Source organism: Enhydra lutris, unplaced genomic scaffold, assembly GCF_002288905.1.
Source record: "Enhydra lutris kenyoni isolate GAN:26980312 unplaced genomic scaffold, ASM228890v2 scaffoldscaffold69, whole genome shotgun sequence".
Classification (NCBI taxonomy): Eukaryota; Metazoa; Chordata; class Mammalia; order Carnivora; family Mustelidae; genus Enhydra; species Enhydra lutris.
In genome coordinates, this window is record NW_019154153.1 from 8,348,616 (window position 1) to 8,370,652 (window position 22,037).

Sequence of the window (22,037 nt, forward strand, 5' to 3'; positions counted from 1 at the left end):
CAAAATTTTTTAAAATGTGGAATACGGCATTATTAGCCTTAAAAATGGCTTTCTTGTATGCAATCTGACCTTCACTCTGGCAGAATAACCCTTTCAAATAAGAATCTGTTGACACCACCGATTGGACAAGAAATTCCCCTTTATGTTGAGGATAAAGACTCTATTTCTAAACATAAGTCACCAGTGCCTGTATGATCTGGCCCCTCCCTCAGACTCTGGCTTTCTCCTGCACCACCTCCCTAACTCCTCTATGCTCCAACCTCTCTTGACACAGAATCTTCTCACATGAGGCTTCTTCTGTCTGGATCACTCTTCTACCTCTCTACTACTTACCAAGTTGTCTCCTATCTTCCCGCAATATGAGCTCAAGCTTTAGCTCCTCAAGCCTGCCTTCGTGGACCTGCCTTGCAGCTCTTTCTTGGCGCTTATCACTGGTAATTTTACTTTGCTTCTATTATTATTCTTAGCCAATAATGCCTGTCTTCCCTACTGGGCTCAAGCTCTACGAGGTCATGACTTATGTCTGCCAATCATTAATTCCATAGTCCCAGGCAAGAGAATGTAATAGGAGCTCAATAAATAGTTGTTAGATGAAAGATTGCTTATACTGCTTTACAACTTACTTTTCTATCTAAAAGAAGGCGGTGTGTGATTACTGTTAGGTTTGGACTGTCTTGAGCATTGTTGTGAAGTGGCCAGCAGAACCTTCAATGGCATACATGAAAGGGATGTAGCAGGCTACTGTGTATGCTCTATCAGAGGGGGTTGTGGATAGAGTAGCCCAATTTCTCAGAAGAAATAGATGTTGCTCCCACCTTATTTCCTCTCTAGCCACAGAAAAAGCAGACTAAACGGAGCAAGTTAATTGAGCACAGTTTCAGATGAAGTCTCACACTGTTCCTGGGATGGGATAGCATTATAGGATAGTCAAGGTGGTCTGAGATTGGCCGTGGACCGTTGCAGTTGGTGTTCTTCCATACACTTTGGGAAGCATATCAAGGTTTCCAGAAGTGTTACCCAAAATAAAAATCTTGTTTGCTTACCTAAAAGCTGTTCCCACCTTTTCTTGGGATGTAGAGCCTTTATTGCATTCCAGTGTGTAACCCTAACTCATGCACCTTGAGAAAGATACAGTATCCAGACCCCAGCAAGAAATTCTAATGGATCTAAGCCAGTCATTGTGACCCAGTTCCCTTGTCAGTTATTGAATCTGATGCGGGCATGCCACTGCATGTGAGAGGCCTTGGAGTGTTCTTGGAGAAAAGGCTCTTCTCTTGTTATCAGAGGCATGTGGATAAGCATATTCTGCTCAATGCTGTTGTGTCTGAATGGGATCCTGAGAAGGCTGCAGCCAGATGGTAACATGGGAACTAGTCTGCAGATGAGAGACACGCTGAGCATGGCAGAGAGGCAAGGTAGAAAGCTCTGAGCAGTAGGCTAGTTCTCTAGACTCCAGCCTCCAGACTGCAGCCAACCCACCATCTGTCTAAAATTTTTTAATGTAATAATTGTCTTCCCCTGCTTTCTTGTCAGTTTCCTGCTGTAGTATCCATTTGGCCTCTGCCAACCATTTTTCTGTTCTCATCTTTACATATGGCACCCCCTCTGAACCTCTACTCCGCTTGTTTCTTGGCATTTAAAGTCCTGTCATACAAGATCGCTTACAGTTCCTGAGTGCTAAAGCCTGCTATTTCATGACTCTGTCAGATTGTTTATGCTTTGTTTTCCCTGTGGTTTAGAAATCCTATTCTCTGTGATGCCTCTCTTGACTTCTGAGGTAGCATTTATTTTACTACCAGACCTAGAACCTTTTTTTTTTTTAAAGATCTTCTTTATTTGAGAGAGGGAATGCATGCGACCAGAGGAGGAGCAGGGTGGGGGAGGGAAAGAGAGGGGAAAGAATCTTCAGCAGACTCCTTGCTGAGCTCAGAGCCTGATGTTGGGCTTGATCCCATGACTCTGAGATGATGACCTGACCTAAAACCAAAAGTAGGATGTTTAACCCAGACCTAGAACTTCTAACATAATATCAAAATGATTTCAAAAAATTAGTTATTTGTTTATCTCTCCCCAGTAGACTGAGAACATTCTGATCATTGTTTATTTATCTTTACATTTTCACAACCTATACAAGTCCAAGTTTGTAAAAGGTACTCAGTAAACATTTAATAAGTTAATGAGGTTTTTCCTCTATTAGAGATAAAGGAGTGTGAACATCAAACCATTGGAACCCTAAGTCCACATGCGACCTACTGTTTCCAGTATAGTGTTCTTACAGAGAGTTTCTTTACTAATCGATGGATGGAAGCGTAAGTTCCAGAGTTAGTTTCCTTGCCGTTGATTAAGTAATTTATTTTCAAGTCTTAGTGTAATTCTTCTGATGGTCAACAAAACTAGAAATTCTAGAATTTTTGAAAGGATTTTTTTGTAAGTGATCATTATATTATTGGGCAGTGTTATCTATATAATAAGTCAGTACTGATGCCTTGTTTGTGTATTTAGGGGTTCCTGTTGTGGGACAGGGGATCAGATGTTGAGAGTTTGGACAAACTCATGAAAACCAAAAATATACCTGAAGCTCACCAAGATGCATTTAAAACTGGTTTTGCAGAGGGTTTTCTGAAAGCTCAAGCCCTAACACAAAAGCCAATGGTAAGTTGATTAGACAGCATCCATAATTGGGAAGAATATCTAAAAGGAAGTCATAGTCCTACCTTTAAGTGGTTACACATACTTTTTCTAACACATATGCACCTTTTCATTGGTTATATTCCATTATATTTATAAGTTAAGCTATGTCAAAATGGAAATACCTGTTGGCACTCCCTTTTCTCAAATGAGAACCAAAGTCAAGGACAGAAGCACGAGTGCCTTCATGAGGTTTTTGATAATAGGGTGCTGAAAGGAAATCATGGCAATTATACAAAAGAATGCCAGGTTCCAAAATTGCATTCGATGGAATATGATTACCGTCAATAACCTAATTCTTGCTTTTCATCAAAATGTCATTTGTCATTGTCATTATTTGACTTAGTTTTTTTTTCTTTTCCTCCTCCAGATTCTCTGAGACGAACTCATCTGATTCTCTTCATTCTGCTGCTGTTTGGCATTTATGGACTCTTAAAAAATCCATTTTTATCTGGTAAAGGCTCTTTTTATTTATCTTTTTAATCTTTTAAATACTCGACTTTTTTTCATAGTCTGCCTTAGACAGGAGAGAAGAAGCATTTCCTGTTTTGTTTTTGTTTTTTAAATATTTTATTTATTTATTTGACAGAGAGAGAGAGAGAGATCACAAGTAGGCAGAGAGGCTGGCACAGATAGAGGGGAAAGCAGGATCCCTGCTTAGCAGAGAGCCTGATGTGGGGCTCGATCCCAGGACCCTGAGACCATGACACCTCTTTTGGAATGAGCCCAATTCTGATTATGAAGCTAAAGAAGACATATTGATAATACTAGAAAGGGATCATCACAAAGTTTGTAGATTATCACGAAGTTTTCTGTGCTAATCTAAACAAATATTATAATTGCTATTACAATTTTATATTGCCATCATCGTTATAGAATCTAAATTTACATAGACCTATGTAATTTATAACATTTACCAAAATAGGTGGGTCAGGAGGCGGTACCTGTGATCAGTTTTACCAACTCTTAAAGAGCTATTATAGGAATTTCATTTCCTTGCCTAGAATTTCTGGTTCTGTAGGAATAATTTTACATATAGTTGCCATAAAAATACTAATAAGGACTTTTATAACTTCATTCATTGTCTTGATCCCTCAGCTCTATTCTATATAGATTTTATATACCTCAGTTGGGAATTTTTTTGACACAAAGTTTGGGCAGAGGAAATGTAGCTTTAGTAGTAGATGACATCTAATCTGTTTCCCTTTTTCCTACGATTTAAAGTTATTGATTACCTTGGCCAAATGTCTTTTGGCCTTTTTTTAGCATATGGATATCTTTGAATATTTAAAAAATGTATTTTAATAGATAAAGGGCTAGATCTCTTTTTATATACATTTTTTTTATTTTTGGGGGGGATGCTACTTTTTTTTAAGATTTTATTTATTTATTCAAGAGAGAGAGCATGTGAGAGAGCACAAGCAGAGGGAGTGGCAGAGGGAGAGGGAGGATCAGGCTCCTTGCTGAGCAGAGAGCCTGATGTAGGGCTTGATCCCAGGATCCTGATATCATGACCTGAGCTGAAGGTAGCCGCTTTACTGACTGAGACCCCAGATGCCCCCCAGATCTCTTAATAAACATAAATTTTGAAGTTTAGCATTCACACAAAACTGTACAAATCACAAATCTGTACCTTTGGTAAGTTTTCACACAGTGAACTCAGTATATTATTGGCCCCCAGCTCAAGAAATGAAATATTACCAGAAACTTCCTAGTGTCCCTTTCTTCCCACTGCAAGCATATTGTTGTTCTGACTCATAACATACATTAATTGGCCTGAGTTTGAATTCCACATAAACGTAGTACATGTAGTGTATATGGCTTCTTTCATTCAAGGTGATGTTTATGAGATCCATCCATGTTTTTACATGAAGTTCTACTTCATTCATCCCCATTGCATAGCATTTTGTGAATCACAATATTGTGTATTCTCCATTAGGTAGACATTGGGTTGTGTCTAGTGTTGGCCTAAAGAGTGCTCTTGTGAATATCTCTTATGTTTCTTGGTGAACATATGTATGCATTTCTCCTTAGCGGTCGACAGAGCTTTACTTATAACTGTTAACTTTACAAACATTTTATTAAGTTTTAATAATTTAATCAGTAACTTTCAAAGACCATTCTAAGCCTAATCAAAAAAACTCATTTACTCTTTAACGATTATATACATCCTAGAGAAAATCTTAGAAAATGATTTAGGAATCTAAGAGAGTCATGAGTTTAATTCTAGATTTTCATAATGCCCTTCAGCCCAGAGATGTTTCATGTTTTAGTACACTTCTTGTCAGGTAGTTTCTTTTTAACCCTGACCAATGTACTTGAGTTATTTTTTTCCCCACTGAGAACTATTTAAAGTTGTCTAATACAGGGTTGCAAATTAGCTGCAAACTATTAGACCAGTGTAATTTAAAATAAATACATAAAAGTACACACATAAATGCACTTTTAATTTAAATTGATAGCTAATATTTTTAATGATGTCTGTTGGATTCTTGACAAATCCACAAAAATTTACTGTGCTTGGAGGTAAACTTCCAAAAGGCAAGGTACCTTCCCTTTACCATGACTTGATATTAAAAACAAAATACAAGGGCGCCTGGGTGGCTCAGTGGGTTAAACCTCTGCCTTCAGCTCAGGTCATGATCTCAGGGACCTGGGATCAAGCCCTGCATTGGGCTCTCTGCTCAGCGGAGAGCCTGCTTCCTCCTCTCTCTCTCTGCCTGCCTCTCTGCCTACTCTGCAATCTCTGTCTGTCAAATAAATAAATAAAATCTTTAAAAAAATACAATAATCCATTGCTAATTTAATTTTTACCAATTTAAAAGCTTAAAGTTTAGTTCTTAATGGCTATTTTGCAAATAAGTCTTCATTCTGAACATACCATTGCATAACCTTTTTTTGAGAGGAAGGGGATTTTGAATTTTATTACAATTTCAGATTTTAAATTGTGAGAATAGTGCAGAGAACTCTCTGTACTCTTAACCAAACTCAGTAGTTTTTTAGCACTTTGTCCCATTTGCTCAATTTCTTTACATAAATGTATTTTTAAATTGTTTAAGAGTAAATTGTAGATATCATGCTCCTTTAACCCCAAATACCTCGTTATGTATCTCCTAAAAAATAAGAATATTCTATTACATAACTCCAGTATAGTTATTAAAGTCAGGAAATTTCACACTGTTCCAGAACTAATTATGAAATTTAGTTATATTCAAATTTCTACATTTCTCTTATTAATACCTTTTGTAGTGAGGTCCTCCCATCCCCCACCCCAAATCCAGGTTTAGGACACAATCCAGGTTTAGATTTTTCTTTAATCTTTTTTTAAAAATTATTTTAGAGAAAGAGAGAGAGAGGGAGAGCAGGCAGTGGGGAGGGGCAGAGGGAGAGAGAGAACGAAAATCTTCAAGCAGACGGATCATGACCTGAACCAGAATCAAGAGTTGCTGCCTAACTGACTGAGCCACCCAGGCACCCCTAGACTTTTCTTCAATCTGAAAAAGTTCTTTAGCTTATTTATTTATTTATTTATTTATTTATTTGAGAGAGAGAGAGAGTGAGCACACATGCAAGTGCAAGAGCCGGTCAGGGGGAGAGCAGAGGGAGAGAATCTGAAGCAGACTCTGCACTGAGTGTAGAGTCCCATGCAGGGATCAATCTCATGACCCTATCATGAAGTAAACCGAAGTCTAATGTTTAACTGACTGAGCCACCCAGGCTCCCCTCCTCACTCTGTTAATATGAGAGTGGGTGTGGATCTTTCATGACCTTAAAATTTGTGCAGTATACATACTAATTTGTGGAATAGTCCTGTTTGTCTTTGACGTTTTCTCTTTTAATGACTGTTGTGATTTATAATTAGAAATACATATTTAGGGGCGCCTGGGTGGCTCAGTGGGTTAAAGCCTCTGCCTTCGGCTCAGGCCATGATCCCAGAGTCCTGGGATCGAGCCCCGCATCAGGCTCTCTGCTCAGCGGGGAGCCTGCTTCCCTTCCTCTCTCTCTGCCTACTTGTGATCTCTGTCTGTCAAATATATAAATAAAATCTTAAAAAAAAAAAGAAATACATATTTAGTCTTAGTCCCATTTCTTGTAGTTTTATAGTGATGACAGGAATAGATCTGTCTTCTGTTAATGAGTCAACATTTAGGGCACACCTAAGGTTAGTAGCTGGTTGCCAGGAGAATCAACCATGTGATAAGAGGGCTGGAAATTTCCACAAATTAGTATGTATTCTGCAGTCTTTTGGGATGAAGTCCTTAACTTACGGTATTTGATGCTATCTCCAGCAGGGTAGCATCAGAATTGATTTGAATATTAGGGTGCCCGACTGGTGTTAGAGAATTGTTTGTTGGTGTGAGGGAGACCATATGCTAGAATTGGGTACAAGATTGTAATGACTTTGTGGTGTCCTTGGACTATATGATGATGCTATGCTGTAATTACTTACATTAAACTTCAATGGTTTCCAGTGTTTTGTGGTTAAAATTAGCAGTGTGAGGGCTGGGCAAAAATGTATGAAGAGGAAAGAGAGAAACATGCTTTCAGTTGTCGAAAGAGTAAGTCTGAAGAGTAAAAGGCATAGGAAATATAGTCAGTGATACTGTAATAGTGTTGTATGGTGACAGAGGGTAGTTACACTTGTGAGCACAGCATAATGTTTAAACTTATCAAATACTATGCTGTACACCTGAAACTAATATAACTGAGTGTCAACTATACTCAGACATTTTTAATTAAAATAATAAAATCAGCACTGTGGTGATCATCTTATTATCTCAAGGCTTTGCCTACATCCTTAATTATCTCTTTAGAATAAATTCTAGATTTACTCATTTATTTATTCATTATTCTGGATTCTAATTCTAGAAATGGAATTGGTAAATTAAAGGTGGCACTCATATTTAAGGTTTGTTTCTATACTGCCCACTATCTGTACTGACAATGCTCAGCAGTATATAAAACTGTTTGCATGAATCTCTGCTAATTTGGGATTCATTTATTAAAATCAGTACTATAACATCAGAAAGTTTAAAGTTTAAAGTCATAGAATAGTTAAACACTTTTCTTTCTAATCACAAGAGATATTTTGTAAAATTGTGGGAATATTCTCAGTTACAAAAATACATTCTACCATTTAAACCAGTTAAGAATTACAATAACATGGCAATACAAGGGGTAGTCTTAAGGTTATTTTTCAACAACTTTCCTTTAAAAATAGTTTTTTATGTTAAAATATAGCATTAATACAGGGTTTTTTGCTTTTTTTAAATATTTTATTTATTTATTTGACAGACAGAGATCAGAAGTAGGCAGACAGAGAGAGAGGAGGAAGCAGGCTCCCCGCTGAGCAGAGCTCAATCCCAGGATCCTGAGATCATGACCTGAGCCGAAGGCAGAGGCTTAACCCACTGAGCCACCCAGGCGCCCGGTTTTTTGCTTTTTTTTTTTTTCTTTAAGATTTTATTTATTTATTTGACAGAGAGAGACCACAAGTAGACGGAGAGGCAGGCAGAGAGAGAGAGAGAGAGAGAAAGAGGGAAGCAGGCTTCTCGCCGAGCAGAGAGCCCGACGCGGGACTCAATCCCAGGACCCCGAGATCATGACCTGAGCCGAAGGCAGCAGCCCAACCCACTGAGCCACCCAGGTGCCTGGTTTTTTGCTTTTTTAAATGAAAAATGAAAAGTTGTGAAAACCAGAGAAATTTGTTATTCCAACTTATGAAAAACGCACTGCTGTAATGAAAATTTTCTAACATAGGAAAAGTTACAAAGCTTAGACATGAACTACTTTACCTCTACATACTTTGTTATGTGTCACCTAAGACTAAGGACATTATCCTAAAGAGAATAATTTATCCTACCAAATAAAATTAAATACTGTTTCCTTAATATCTTGTACTCTGGAATTTTTTCAAATTTTCATCAGATGTCCAAATCAAATTTTCATCGGAGTTTCTGAAATATGTTTTTTATGGGTCACATTTTGTTGCTTAATCTTTTAATCTGTGTTTATGTGAATTTTATCTTACTTGTTTAATGACAGATAAATTTATTATGTTCCATTCTCTCAAGATATAAATGGTAGAGGGAAATTAGTTTAAAGAAGTTCCTGAAGTGAATCATTACTAGAGACATGTGTTTTGCTTTGTTTCAAAATAATAGTCATGTGCTTTCAACTGGAAAACTATGTATATATTAATTAATAACTACTTGTTTCATAGGTTCACATCAGGTTTTATTTTTATTTTTTAAGTTGAATCAGTGTATTTGTTTTCTCTTTTAGGAATACTTTTAGTTGGACCACGAGGGACAGGAAAGACGCTTCTTGCTTGAGCTGTGGCTGGAGAAGCTGATGTTCCTTTTTATTATGCTTCTGGATCAGAATTTGAAGAAATGTTTGTGAGTGTGAGAGCCAGCTGAATCAGAAATCTATTTAGTACGTTTTAATGTATCTTTCATACAATACGAAATTTTGTTAATTTTAGGGGAAGAGGGATTCTTACCCTTGATTTGTTATTCGGTTATGATTGAAAGCTGACCTCACCATTGTGGGGTTTTGGTTTTAGGTAACTTAATGTCTAACCTAAAACAGAATTGTACTTTCCCAAACAGAGGAGCTAGAAGTGTTAGGTGAGGTTGGGGTCTGTTGAAAAGCTGGGTTTTCTGTTGTTGTTGTCCTTTTTATCTTATTCATTAATTCAGTAGTATATAATTAAGGAATAGTTAGCCTCAAATCTGACTGTGCCTTGTACAGTCAGAAGAATGAATACTTGGTTATTTTTATTATATATCATTTTGTATGGTACAGTTTTTTTCCTGAGGCTACTGTTCTTAAATCAGTTTTAAAAGAAAGAAAGAGATCTCATTTTATGTACTTTCTCCTTAATGAATGTCTTTTGTTGCCTTTGACAGTCTTACAGGTTTTTAATACTTACATGATTTTGTTAGAAAAAAAAAACATTGATTTCATTAAACTTATTTGTATCTCTTCTCTCTTCCTAGGGGAAGCAAAAACAAATGCTCCTTGTATTATACTTATTGATGAATTAGATTCTGTTGATGGGAAGCGAATTGAGTCTCCAATGCATCCATATTCAAGGCAGACTATAAATCAGCTTCTTGCTGAAACGGATGGGTAATTGAATCTTCGTCTGTCTTTGGGATATGGTAATATATTTGGGAACATTCAAGAAATAGCGGGGCATCTGGCTAAGTCAGTGGAGCAAGCAGCTCTTCCTCTCTGAGTTGTGCATTTGAGCCCCACGTGGAGTACAGAGATTACTTAAAAATAAAATCTTAAAAAAAAAAAAAAAGAAAGAATGAGGAAAAAATTTAGGCAACTGAGTAGTCCCTGTGCATGAAGTCAAGACAAGCTGCATTCTCTGTATTGTGTTCTTTCCATTACTAATGGGGTGACTGAGGTATCAACTCTTCTTAATTGGTGATCTCTATACCTTTTTTCATTGATTATATCATGACAGGAAAGTGATGATTCCCATTGAGAATACTAGTCTGTTTGGAGACGTAAAGAGTGTTTGCTGGTTCCTACACAATTTGTGATTTGCTTTTAGTGTTGTGGTAGATTAAAAGTTTGCATCAGTTTTTATAATATAAAGAGCAAGAAGTGGGGTTGCTTTGGAAGAAGGAAAGACTTCTTAAAACCAAACAGGAAGTCTAGGAGCAAATAATTTGAATTGGTAAGCTTGAGAATATTTTCTCACAAATTAGGTTCCCTAGCCTTTTCCATCAGGTCATGTCTTCCTAAGTAGAACAAATACTGTGAAGGCATGTAATCATAGATGACTTTGTGATTTATTGTTAGCAGTTTTATTTAAGTGTACTGGCCTAGTAACATTTGTTCTTTTTAAAAAATAATAGAGATGTCTTATCACTTTGGGTATAAAAAGGATCAGTCCCTTTTCTTTACTGTTATGAAATTTAATGATAGTTTTGTGTAGAGCATTTCTATATGTGTATTGTTTTAATTTTCAGTGAAATGTTACTTTCCTTCTTTTTTACTAGCTTTAAACCCAATGAAGGAGTTATAATAGGAGCCACAAACTTCCCAGAGGCATTAGATAAGTACGTATTAAAAGACTGTTTTTACAAGTACTGGTACATACTGAAATGTGGATGAACTTTAAAAGAGAAGGAAGCCCATCACCAAATATCACATATGATTCTGTTTATGTGAAATGTCCAGAATAAGCAAATTGGTGGCAACAGAAAGTAGATAAGTGGCTGCCAGAAGGAGGGAAGAATGGAGAGTGACTGTTGGTGGCTATGGGGTTTCTTTTGGAGCGGGGGAATAAAAATATTCTTAAGTTAGATTGTTGGTAATTGCACAACTCTGACTATACTAAAAACTACTGGATTATCTACTTTAAATTCTGTGATGTATTAATTAAATTTCAGGAAAGTTGTTAAAAGAATCTTCTGACAACTTTATATCACAAAAGTTTGGGGGTGGTGGAGAGCATTTTTAAAATAAAATTTATTACAGTTTTAAATTTTTTATTTTATCATAGAAGTTATTCATATTTTAATTTGATCTAATAGTTTTTTTAATCTTGTCTAAGTCTGTGGTTTAACATTTTATACTTATAGCAGTTGTGATAGGAAGCTAACACAGTGTAGCTCTCATAATAGACTGCTTCAGAATTATTGTTCCTTGAGTGACTAGCTTGCATGTTTTTGTTTATGAGGGTTGCGTACTATCTATCTCTATCGACCTTTGTTCTGCCTTCTGGTTATTGAAACTGTTACTTGAGCCATGTTTTACAAGGAGTTATCTGAATATTTATATGCAGAATTCCAGTCTAGGGTGGAATAGGTGATGGGGGATTAAGGAGCACACTTATGATGAGCAGTGGGTGACATGTGGAATTGTTGAATCACTATATTGTACACCTGAAACTAACATAGCACTGTATGTTAGCTGTCCTGGAATTAAAATAAGAAATAAAACTCCATCCAAGATAATAATCCTTCACAAATATTTAATGTTAATGGATATGAGAGGCATTAACTTGCAACATTTAGTCATATTTACTCTTCCAAACATGAAAATGTCTATCAAATAATACTAGAATTTTTATTTTTTACTTTTTTAAATTTTTAATTTTTTTAATTACTTTTCAGTGTACTAGAGTTCATTGTTTTTGCACCACACCCAGTGCTCCATGCAATATGTGCCCTCCACAATGCCCATCACTAGGCTGGCCCAACTTCCCACCCCCCATACCTTCAAAACCCTCAGGTTGTTTTTCAGAGTCCATAGTCTCTCATGGTTCATCTCCGCTTCCAATTTCCCTCAACTCCCTTCTCCTCTCCATCTCCCCTTGTCCTCCGTGTTATTCCTTATGCTCCACAAATAAGTGAAACCATATGATAATGGACTCTCTCTGCTTGACTTATTTCACTCAGCATAATCTCTTCCAGTCCCATCCATGTTGCTAAAAAGTTGGGTATTCATCCTTTCTGATGGAGGCATAATACTCCATAGTGTATATGGACCACATCTTCCTTATCCATTCGTCCGTTGAAGGGCATCTTGGTTCTTTCCACAGTTTGGCAACTGTGGCCATTGCTGCTATGAACATTGGGGTACAGATGGCCCTTCTTTTCACTACATCTGTATCTTTGGGGTAAATACCCAGTAGTGCAATGGCAGGGTCCTAGGGAAGCTCTATTTTTAATTTCTTAAGGAATCTCCATACTGTTCTCCAAAGTGGCTGCACCAACTTGCATTCCCACCAACAGTGTAAGAGGGTTCCCCCTTTCTCCAAACCCTCTCCAGCACACATTGTTTCCTGTCTTGTTAATTTTGGCCATTCTAAGTGGTGTAAGGTGGTATCTCAATGTGGTTTTAATTTGAATCTCCCTGATGGCTAGTGATGATGAACATTTTTTCATGTGTCTTAAAGCAAAAGTATTTTTATTCTAACAAACACATTTTTCAGCATTAGGCACTTACAATTTCATAGTGTCAGTAGATAAAATAATACTAATTTAAAAACCATGAGAGACTTAACTATAGGAAACAAACCGAGGGTTTCTGGAAGGGAGGTGGTTGGGGGATGGGGATTAAGGCAGGCACTTGATGTGATGAGCACTGGGTGTTATACACAGCTGATGAATTATTGAACTCTACATCTGAAGCTAATGATATATTGGTATGTTGGCTAATTGAATTTAAATTAAAAAAATAGGTAGAAGTATTAAATACATGTATATACTGAACTAAAGGAAGATCTATAATCTTAGTAAAAATTTAAAAGCAAAGTTCAAATTAATGGATATAGTATGATCCAATTCTTACAAAAGTAACATAATCTATGTATATATTACATATCCTACTTTATGTATTATCTACAAATCCGTATAGCTATAGATGATATATGTTTGTACATATAGGAATCAAAGTCGTGGCTATCCAGGTGTGTGTTCGGAATCTTAACTTTTTTTATATGCCCCCCTATGGTTATACTTGTCACTGAAAACATGTAATACCTTTGTAGTTTAAAAAAGTAATAAAGAAAATATAATCAATTATAAAACAGAGAACAAGTGAAAAAAAAACTCCATCCAACTTTTGGTTGTCATTATCTTTCCATCTTGTCTTCAGAGTGTCAGTCCTATTTAATTTGACCTTCAGTACTCAGATTATTAATTTATATTTTCTTCTCATATTCTCCCTTTAGTGCCTTAATACGTCCTGGTCATTTTGACACGCAAGTTACAGTTCCAAGACCAGATGTAAAAGGTCGAACAGAAATTTTGAAATGGTATCTCAATAAAATAAAGTTTGATCAGTGTAAGTCTAATTCTAGTAACAAACTTTATTATTATCTCTATGTAATGGTAATATTTCATTCCGCCCTATTTGTGGTCCTTACTTGATAAATGTCTCAGAAGACCAGTTTTTTCTATGTCCTTTTTTCTCTCCATTTGTATTTCCTTTTTTATTTTATTTTTTTTTAAGATTTTATTTATTTATTTGACAGACAGAGAGCACAAGTAAGCAGAGAGGCAGGCAGAGAGAGAGAGGAGGAAGCAGGCTCCCCCTGGAGCAGAGAGCCCGATGCAGGGCTCTATCCCAGGATCCTGGGATCACGACCTGAGCCGAAGGCAGAGGCTTTAACCCACTGAGCCACCCAGGCGCGCCCCTTATTTCCTTTTTTTTTTTTTAAGTTTATTTCTTGGGGCGCCTGGGTGGCTCAGTGGGTTAAGCCGCTGCCTTCGGCTCAGGTCATGATCTCAGAGTCCTGGGATCGAGCCCCGCATCGGGCTCTCTGCTCTCTAGGGGAGCCTGCTTCCTCCTCTCTCTGCCTGCCTCTCTGCCTGCTTGTGATCTCTCTGTCAAATAAATAAATAAAATCCTTAAAAAAAATAAAATAAAAGTTTATTTCTTGATAATTACATATGTAGGACATTTGTCATTTGAATCCTCATTCTAAAGGATGTTTTCTTGGGGGTCCTGGGTGGCCTAGTTGGTTGGTTGCCTTTGGCTTAGGTTGTGAGAGTCCTGGGATCAAGCCCCACCATCAGGCTTCCTGCTCAGCAAGAAAGTCTGTTTCTCCTTCTCCCTCTCCTCCTGCTCATGTGCTCTTTCTTGCTCACTCTCTCAAAAATTTTAAAAATTTAAAAATAAATTTAATTAATAGATTAATAAGTTTAAAATGATTAAATATAAATAAATTATTATAAATATAATTGTTATAAATATAAATGAATTGAATAATTTAATATAAAATAAATTAATTAAACATAATTAAAAATAATAAATTAAATTTAGTAAATTTAATTAATAAATTCAAATTTAAAATTTAAAAATTTTTTTAAATTCCTTTTTTAAAAAGGAATGTTTTCTTGAGAGTATTCAGATAATACTTGAAGATAAATATAAGTGGTTTTAGATGAATGTAAAATATGAGATAGTAGAAAAAGCACATAAAATATCATCACTTTGGACCCAAAAGAAGCAAACTGTAAAACAAAACATATGAAAATATTACGGACCCACTTGAGTAATAAATGCAGCTATTAAATTAAGCTGTAGTATTTTCAAGGATAGGTGAATCAATTTATAAAACATGATATGTTGGGGTGCCTGGGTGGCTCAGTTGGTTAAGCAACTGCCTTCAGCTAAGGTTACAATCCTGGAGTCCCAGGATCGGGTCCCATATTGGGCTCCCATCTCCATGAGGAGTCTGCTTCTCCCTCTGACCTTCTCCCCTCTCCTGCTCTCTCTCTCTCTCAAATAAAAATAAGTAAAATCTTAAAAAAAAAAAAAAGCCTGATATGTTTCCTCTAATAAGGGGAGCTTTTATAAATGTACATATAATACTAAAGACTTAAGTATAAAGTATCTCAAGATGAAATTCAGAAAACAAAATGTTGTCTATGAGTATATATTCTCAGTTGTGCTTAGGCTAGTAACATTTTAGGTCATAATTTGAAGGTTTATAAATCATGTCTGGCAACTCTGCATTTCTTTATTTTTCATAAAGTTATTTAAATTTAAGAACTTTTGGAATGTGTTCCAATGGGATTTTAATGATCTATTTAATGGCAATTTTGGTTTTCCTTTAGAAAAAGTAAGTTTATTTTGTAGTTACAGTGATATAAATATTTTAAGTTCTAGTTCAGGATAGCTATTTTCTTTTTTCTTTTGGAATATGAGTCATTTGTGAAGAGTTGTTTTGGAATTTTAATATTGTGTTTATCTACGTAGCTGTGGATCCAGAAATTATAGCTCGAGGTACTGTCGGCTTTTCTGGAGCAGAGTTGGAGAATCTTGTGAACCAGGCTGCATTAAAGGCAGCTCTTGAGGGAGAAGAAATGGTTACCATGAAGGAACTAGAGTTTTCCAAAGATAAAATTCTAATGGGTAGGTTTTCTCTCTTTTTTATTTTCCCTGTCTTACACTGTTGATTATGTTAGAGAATAAATTCTTTTTGAGAAAAATGTTATAAGAAAGAAAGGTATAGGAGCAAGAAAATATTTACTCAAAAGTAGCCACACAACTGGGCCTCTTACAGAACAAATATAGTTCATATGATTATATAGTTTGGGGGCAGCGGTTGCCCTTGTGTTTACTCTTGTCTGGTATTGATGATAAAAGAATAATTGTACTGATAAAAGAAAAATTTTGCTAATTTTCAGTATTTGATTTTAAATCTTGAATCGGCTTCAGAACAATTTCGTTGTGAAATTTCTTGTTTAAATTTATTTTCTGGAAATAGAACTAAACTTTCCTGGTTGATAGTAAGGAGTAAGAGGACAGCTCTTACAATTTTGGTTGTCAATTGGCAACTTATTTTGGCTTAAAATAACATTAACGATATTAAGTCATGTCACTCTAAGAATTACTTAAAGGTAAGTGGGTTTCATTCATCTAAATATACCTTCTTAACATAATAATTTTATGCAATTAAATTTTTATCCTTAGGGCCTGAACGTAGAAGCATGGAAATTGACAATAAAACAAAACCATCACAGTATATCACGAATCCGGTCATGCTATTATTGCATATTACACTAAGGACGCAATGCCTATCAACAAAGCTACAATCATGCCAAGAGGGCCAGCACCTGGACATGTAAGTATCTTGTTTTTTTCTTTTCCTTCAAATAACACTCTCCAAAAGCTTTTGTAGGAAACTGTTGAGGAAAATAATTAAAAAGAAAATTCAACTAAGTTCTAAGTTTACTGATAAGTTTCTTCTTTAACCTTCTGAACCATTGTGAGATCAGAGATACTCGTGAAACTTATCTGCTAATAAAGAATACTAATAGTTCAAATGTTATATATTTACATAATGAAATTTAAGTCTGGAATGACAACAAAGTATCATTCTTAAATATGTCATTGCTTTTTTTCCCTCCGCAAAGAAACTAGGTTAGTGGTTCCATAGTCTTTCTAAGATTTTTCTCACTGAGTACAAGTTTCATTTTCTTATCTTTCTAACGATAGACATTTTAAGCCTTTTTTGGCACCTGGGTACAAGTCCATCCTGTTGCAGCATGATCCTATAGCAGGATTATATAGCTATGACATGTAAAATGAACTTTTGCTTTATAAAGAATTTTTCTTCCTTTGTATAATGCCACTTTTGTCATTAGTTGCCTGCAACCATCTCTACTAAATGTCTCTGAGCTGTCAGCATCATGATATTAAGTACTATAGCAAGAGCCAGATGATAATTCTGATCATTAATGTAAATATTTCCAACTGTGTCTGGAGTTTTTGTTTTCAATTGTCTAGGTGTCCCTCTTGCCTGAGAATGACAGATGGAATGAAACTAGAGCTCAGCTGCTTGCGCAGATGGATATTAGTATGGGAGGAAGAGTGGCTTGAGGAGCTTTTATTTGGAACTGACCATATCACAACAGGTTGGCTGTAAAGAATGGCTTTAGTTCAGATTGTGCTTGCTGATTTAAAAATATTTTTAAATATTGAGTCTATGTATATTTTTAAATTTTAGCTGCTTCCAGTGATTTTGATAATGGAACTAAAATTGCAAAGTGGATGGTTACCAAATTTGGAATGAGTGAAAAGGTAATAGCTAATTTTACCCTTCCCTCATGTATCAAATGATGACTGCCAAGTGTCTCCTTATGAGACAGGGTTCTTTTTTTTAAGACTTTATTTATTTTTTTTTTTAAGATTTTGTTTTTATTTGACAGACAGAGATCACAAGTAGGCAGAGAGGCAGACAGAGAGGAAGGGAAGCAGGCTCCCCGCTGAGCAGAGAGCCCGATATGGGGCTCGATCCCAGGACCCTGGAATCATGACCCAAGGCGAAGGCAGAGGCTTTAACCCACTGAGCCACCCAGGCGCCCCAAGACTTTATTTTTTTATTTGAGAGAGCGAGCATGAGAGGGGGGATGGTCAGAGGGAGAAGCAGACTCCCAGATGAGCAGGGAGCCCAATGCAGGACTTGATCCTAGGACTCTGGGACCGTGACCGGAGCTGAAGTCAGTCTCTTAACCCACTGAGCTACCCCAGGCACCGTATGAGAGAGGGTTCTCGTTATAAATTGGTAACATTTACTTTTCCCCTGTCTCATTCCGAGTAGATTTGTCACAAATCTAGATTTGTCTAAACTTTTTTTTTTTTTTTGAGTACTAAAATATAGTATTCACTTTCCATTCTGGCTTCTTGGACAATAATAGTGTCTCATGAGTTAAGCAAATGATAAGATATTCTGTTTCTGTTCATATGACCTAAAACTTCTGTTTGCGGAGCTTGTTTATTTTACCCTTCCCACGTATTTCACTCTCCTACATTATCACTGTGACTTCATACAGCACTTCTAATACACTACATTGTGGATTTCTGGATTTGGAATAGTGGCAAAGGTTTTCTAAGAAGGTACTCAGAACCATACTTAGGATTTTAAAGTTTCTCTCTTGTTCATACTTTTTAGTCTTACACTTTCAGAAGAATGAAATTTCTATACTGAATTTCTTCCTTGCCCTTGATGAGGTTTCCTTAAGTATAGGATAATACTTCCTCTGTTAACATTTATTAGTGGTTTGGGGTGTTTCTGTTCAATTTCTTTCTTTTCGTTTGTTTCAGTTTGGAGTTATGACCTACAATGATACTGGGAAACTGAGTCCAGTAACTCAATCTGCTATTGAACAAGAAATTAGAATCCTTCTAAGGGTAATAATTCTGTTTTTCTGTGCTTATTCACCTGTCTAGTCATTAATGTGCCTAAATAGTTAGGTGCTACCAGAAGATAATAGTTGTCCCCTGTTTAGAACTGTCACTATATATAATCAATGAGTGCACGATTGAAGCCATATTTCAGTATGTAGTTGGGAGCCTCTGGTCATAGACTGAATCTTTATTTTATTCTGGCAATAGGCTACGAACAGTTAATATCAGTAATTAAAAATATTCTACTTCAGCTGTAAAACCATAGTGTTGTTAGAATAGGGGGGTTATTTGATTATTTGAGTCTTTATTAGTTTTTCACTCTGACATATATTTTATTCAACAAATATTAGTTGCTTTGTGCCTTGCTGTGTACATATGCTGAGAATGAAGCATAAAGGGCTTTGAAAACAAAAGTCTTTGGATTGCAGGGCCCAGTAAAGAATATGTGAGCGTCGATTCAGTGAGATGAGTTAGTAGGTACTGTGGAATCTCCTTAAGGTACAGCAGATGCTTGGATTAGGGCAGTGAGAGGGGAAATTGAGAAAAATGAATGCATTCAAGAGATACTGATCTAGTGGAATCAAATGCCTTTCTGATGTTTGGGTGAGAGAGCAGCTAAATTAAGTAACAAAGCTGTGTTCTCAATTTCTGCCTGGTGCAGCCATCTAGTTGTGTGTGCCATTGACTGAGAAAACACTGATGATGGCCTAAGGTGGGGAAGTGTGTAGATTATGAGCTGAATTTTATACATATTGAATTTGAAGTGTTTTCTTTTTTTTAGGTTTTATTTGTTTACTTGAGAGAGAATGAGAGAGAGTGAGAGAGCATGAGCATAAAGTGGGGTGAGTGAGGGGCAGAGGGAGATGCAGACTCCCGGTTGAGCAGGGAGCCTGATGTGGGGCTCGATCCCTGGACTCTGGGATCATGACCTGAGCCGAAGGCAGACACTTAACCAACTGAGCCACCCAGGAGCCCCTGAATTTTAGGTGTCTTAGTGAAGATTTCAAGTGGGGAGGGATACGTGGGTTTGGTGCTTAGTGCAGAGGTTGGATATGTGCATTCCATTTGGATGTACATGAAGGCAGGTCTTGGAATGGAAAAGACTGAGCTAAATGGCAGAAAGTCTAGTGAATGAGAACTGGAATTAGGGTTGTAGATGGCAGAATGAAGGATGTTGAAGTCAGATGGTGTAAACTTCAAAGGAATCATGCTTTATAGAAGAGGGTGGTAAAGTAATAGTCTGTCAGCAGTGAGAGGAACAAAGAGCTCACCTCTTTACCCTGAAATATCTGGGATAGGAGTGAATCACCTGAGAGATTCAGAGTCTTCCCAGGAGGGCCAGGTTTGATTAACTCAAGGAGGTAAAATGACTTTTAAAATGACTTTAAAGTCATTAAGTTTATGAAAAGTTTATATGATGGAAAGGTTTAGAAGTTGTTTCAAAAGAGGAATTCTCTCTCCCTTGCCTGAATCTTCATTCTTTTTTTTTTTTTTACTATTTATGTTATTTCGAGTAAATTATCTCTTCTAGTATTAGAGCATTGGAAATACTCTTTCTTTGCTCTTAATACTTTTCTGAAATGTTAAGCTTGCGAGGGTGGTAGGTACTCTTTCCACTAGATGGCGTACTTACATTGTTATTAAGGAAAATGATGATTAGCTAGTGTACATTTTAAGTTCAAATGCATATGAAACTTAAAGATATAAAAACCTTATCATAGTCTTACATGTTACAGTGTAAGGGTTTCATTCCAATGGAGGTTTTTTTTGTTTTGTTTTGTTTTTTTAGATTTTATTTATTTATTTGACAGACAGAGATCACAAGTAGGCAGAGAGGCAGGCAGAGAGAGAGAGAGGTGGAAGCAGGCTCCCTGCTGAGCAGAAAGCCGGATGCGGAGCTCGATCCCAGGATCCTGGGATCATGACCTGAGCCGAAGGCAGAGGCTTTAACCCACTGAGCCACCCAGGTGCCCCTCCAATGGAGTTTTTAAAGTCAATACTAATTCATCCTAGGTTATTAGTTTCAATATTCCATGACATATTTATAATACTTTATAAATATTATAAGTATAAATACTTATAAATATGTTATATTTATAAAAATATAAATTTATAAAATTATAAATATTTTATAATTTTATAAATTTATAAAAATATAAATATAATACTTTATATGTTATCTTTAATTTTATATTTTACTTGTCCATAACAGTTTTGTTCAGAATGTCTAATGATGTTTATTTTTAATAATTGTGTTATTTTTATATGATGTATGCTTCTTGGTGTTGGTAAACTCATTTTACAGTGGTATAGTCACTGACTGACAGGTAAGTTGTTACCAAATAAGAATAGAAAAGTAGATCTTTTCTCACCCTTTAAAGTGAATAAATTGGTGAAATCTCACAAGGCAAAAGGAGCAAACCTGACTTTCCTTTTTAACATGTATATTGAATAGAGAAATAGATTTCTTTGTTCGCAGACCTTATTTAAAAAGCAGATAAGTATATTTTATATACTTATATAGTATATACTTATATATCTTTAAGTAGCTGCCTAAGTAGTCCTCACTTATCCATGTGATACATTTTGAGGTTAAATATAGAACGTTTGCAAGTATGAAACTAATCTTTGAGAACCAAGCTTGCCTTATCTATCAGTCAATCAATCAAGTAGGCTCCATGCTGGGTGTTTAAAAGCTCCATGCCTTAAGAGACTCTTAACCTCACAAAACAAACTGAGGGTTTCTGGGGGACGAGGGGGGAGGGATGGGGTGGCTGGGTTATGGACATTGGGGAGGGTATGTGCTATGGTGAGTGCTGTGAAATGTGTAAGCCTGATGATTCACAGACCTGTACCCCTGGGGCAAATAATACATTCTATGTTAATTTTTAAAAAAGAGCTTCATGCTTTTATCTTTTATAAATAGAAAAGAATATAGTTCATATTTTTTAAGGCATATACATTTTTTTTCTTATTGATGATTTTTGCTTCTACTAAGTTTTCTGCCTCTTTGATACCTCCTTTTTTTCATTTCAGGACTCATATGAACGAGCGAAACATATCTTGAAGACTCATGCAAAAGAGCATAAGAATCTATCAGAACCTTTACTAACCTATGAGACTTCAGATGCCAAAGAGATTCAAATTGTTCTTGAGGGAAAAAAATTGGAAGTGAGATAATAACTCTTAAAATGGATGCATTGCTGGTTTTGCTGCAGGAATATATAAGTAGCATTTCGGTAGTTTCCTTTTGCAATGCTTTTCTCCCATTCTTGCCTTGGTATCACTCAACAGTGTGAAACACTTTGTCTCTCTTTTGTCACATTTAATCTAATTCTGGTTATTCTCATGATGACACCTATGGCAAATTATCAGCCCATAGCAAATACGTTAAAGAAAATAAAGAACTATTAGGATTGGAAACAGCGTATTTGATAAATGTGAATCAGTTATTCAGTTGAAAATAAGTAATGATTTTATGGTTGGCTCCACTACTAGATGTGAATAATGCCTTTAGCTCTCGGGATGTACTTTTACTTGGCAACGTAAAATTATCGAAGGATTATCTTTGTTTTTGGATAGTACCATTTATCTTTGATGAAGAAATGCTGCCATTTGGCTCAAGTGAAGCATATTTCTATATAGGTGGGTGGAAACTTCATTAAGATGCATTTAAT

General features: G+C 36.1%; 1 pseudogene; it reads left to right on the top strand.

Annotated features, from left to right (window-relative positions):
• The first annotated feature begins 1,221 nt into the window (after positions 1-1,221).
• Positions 1,222-21,540, top strand: LOC111159706 (annotated as a pseudogene).
• Positions 21,541-22,037: the final 497 nt, after the last annotated feature.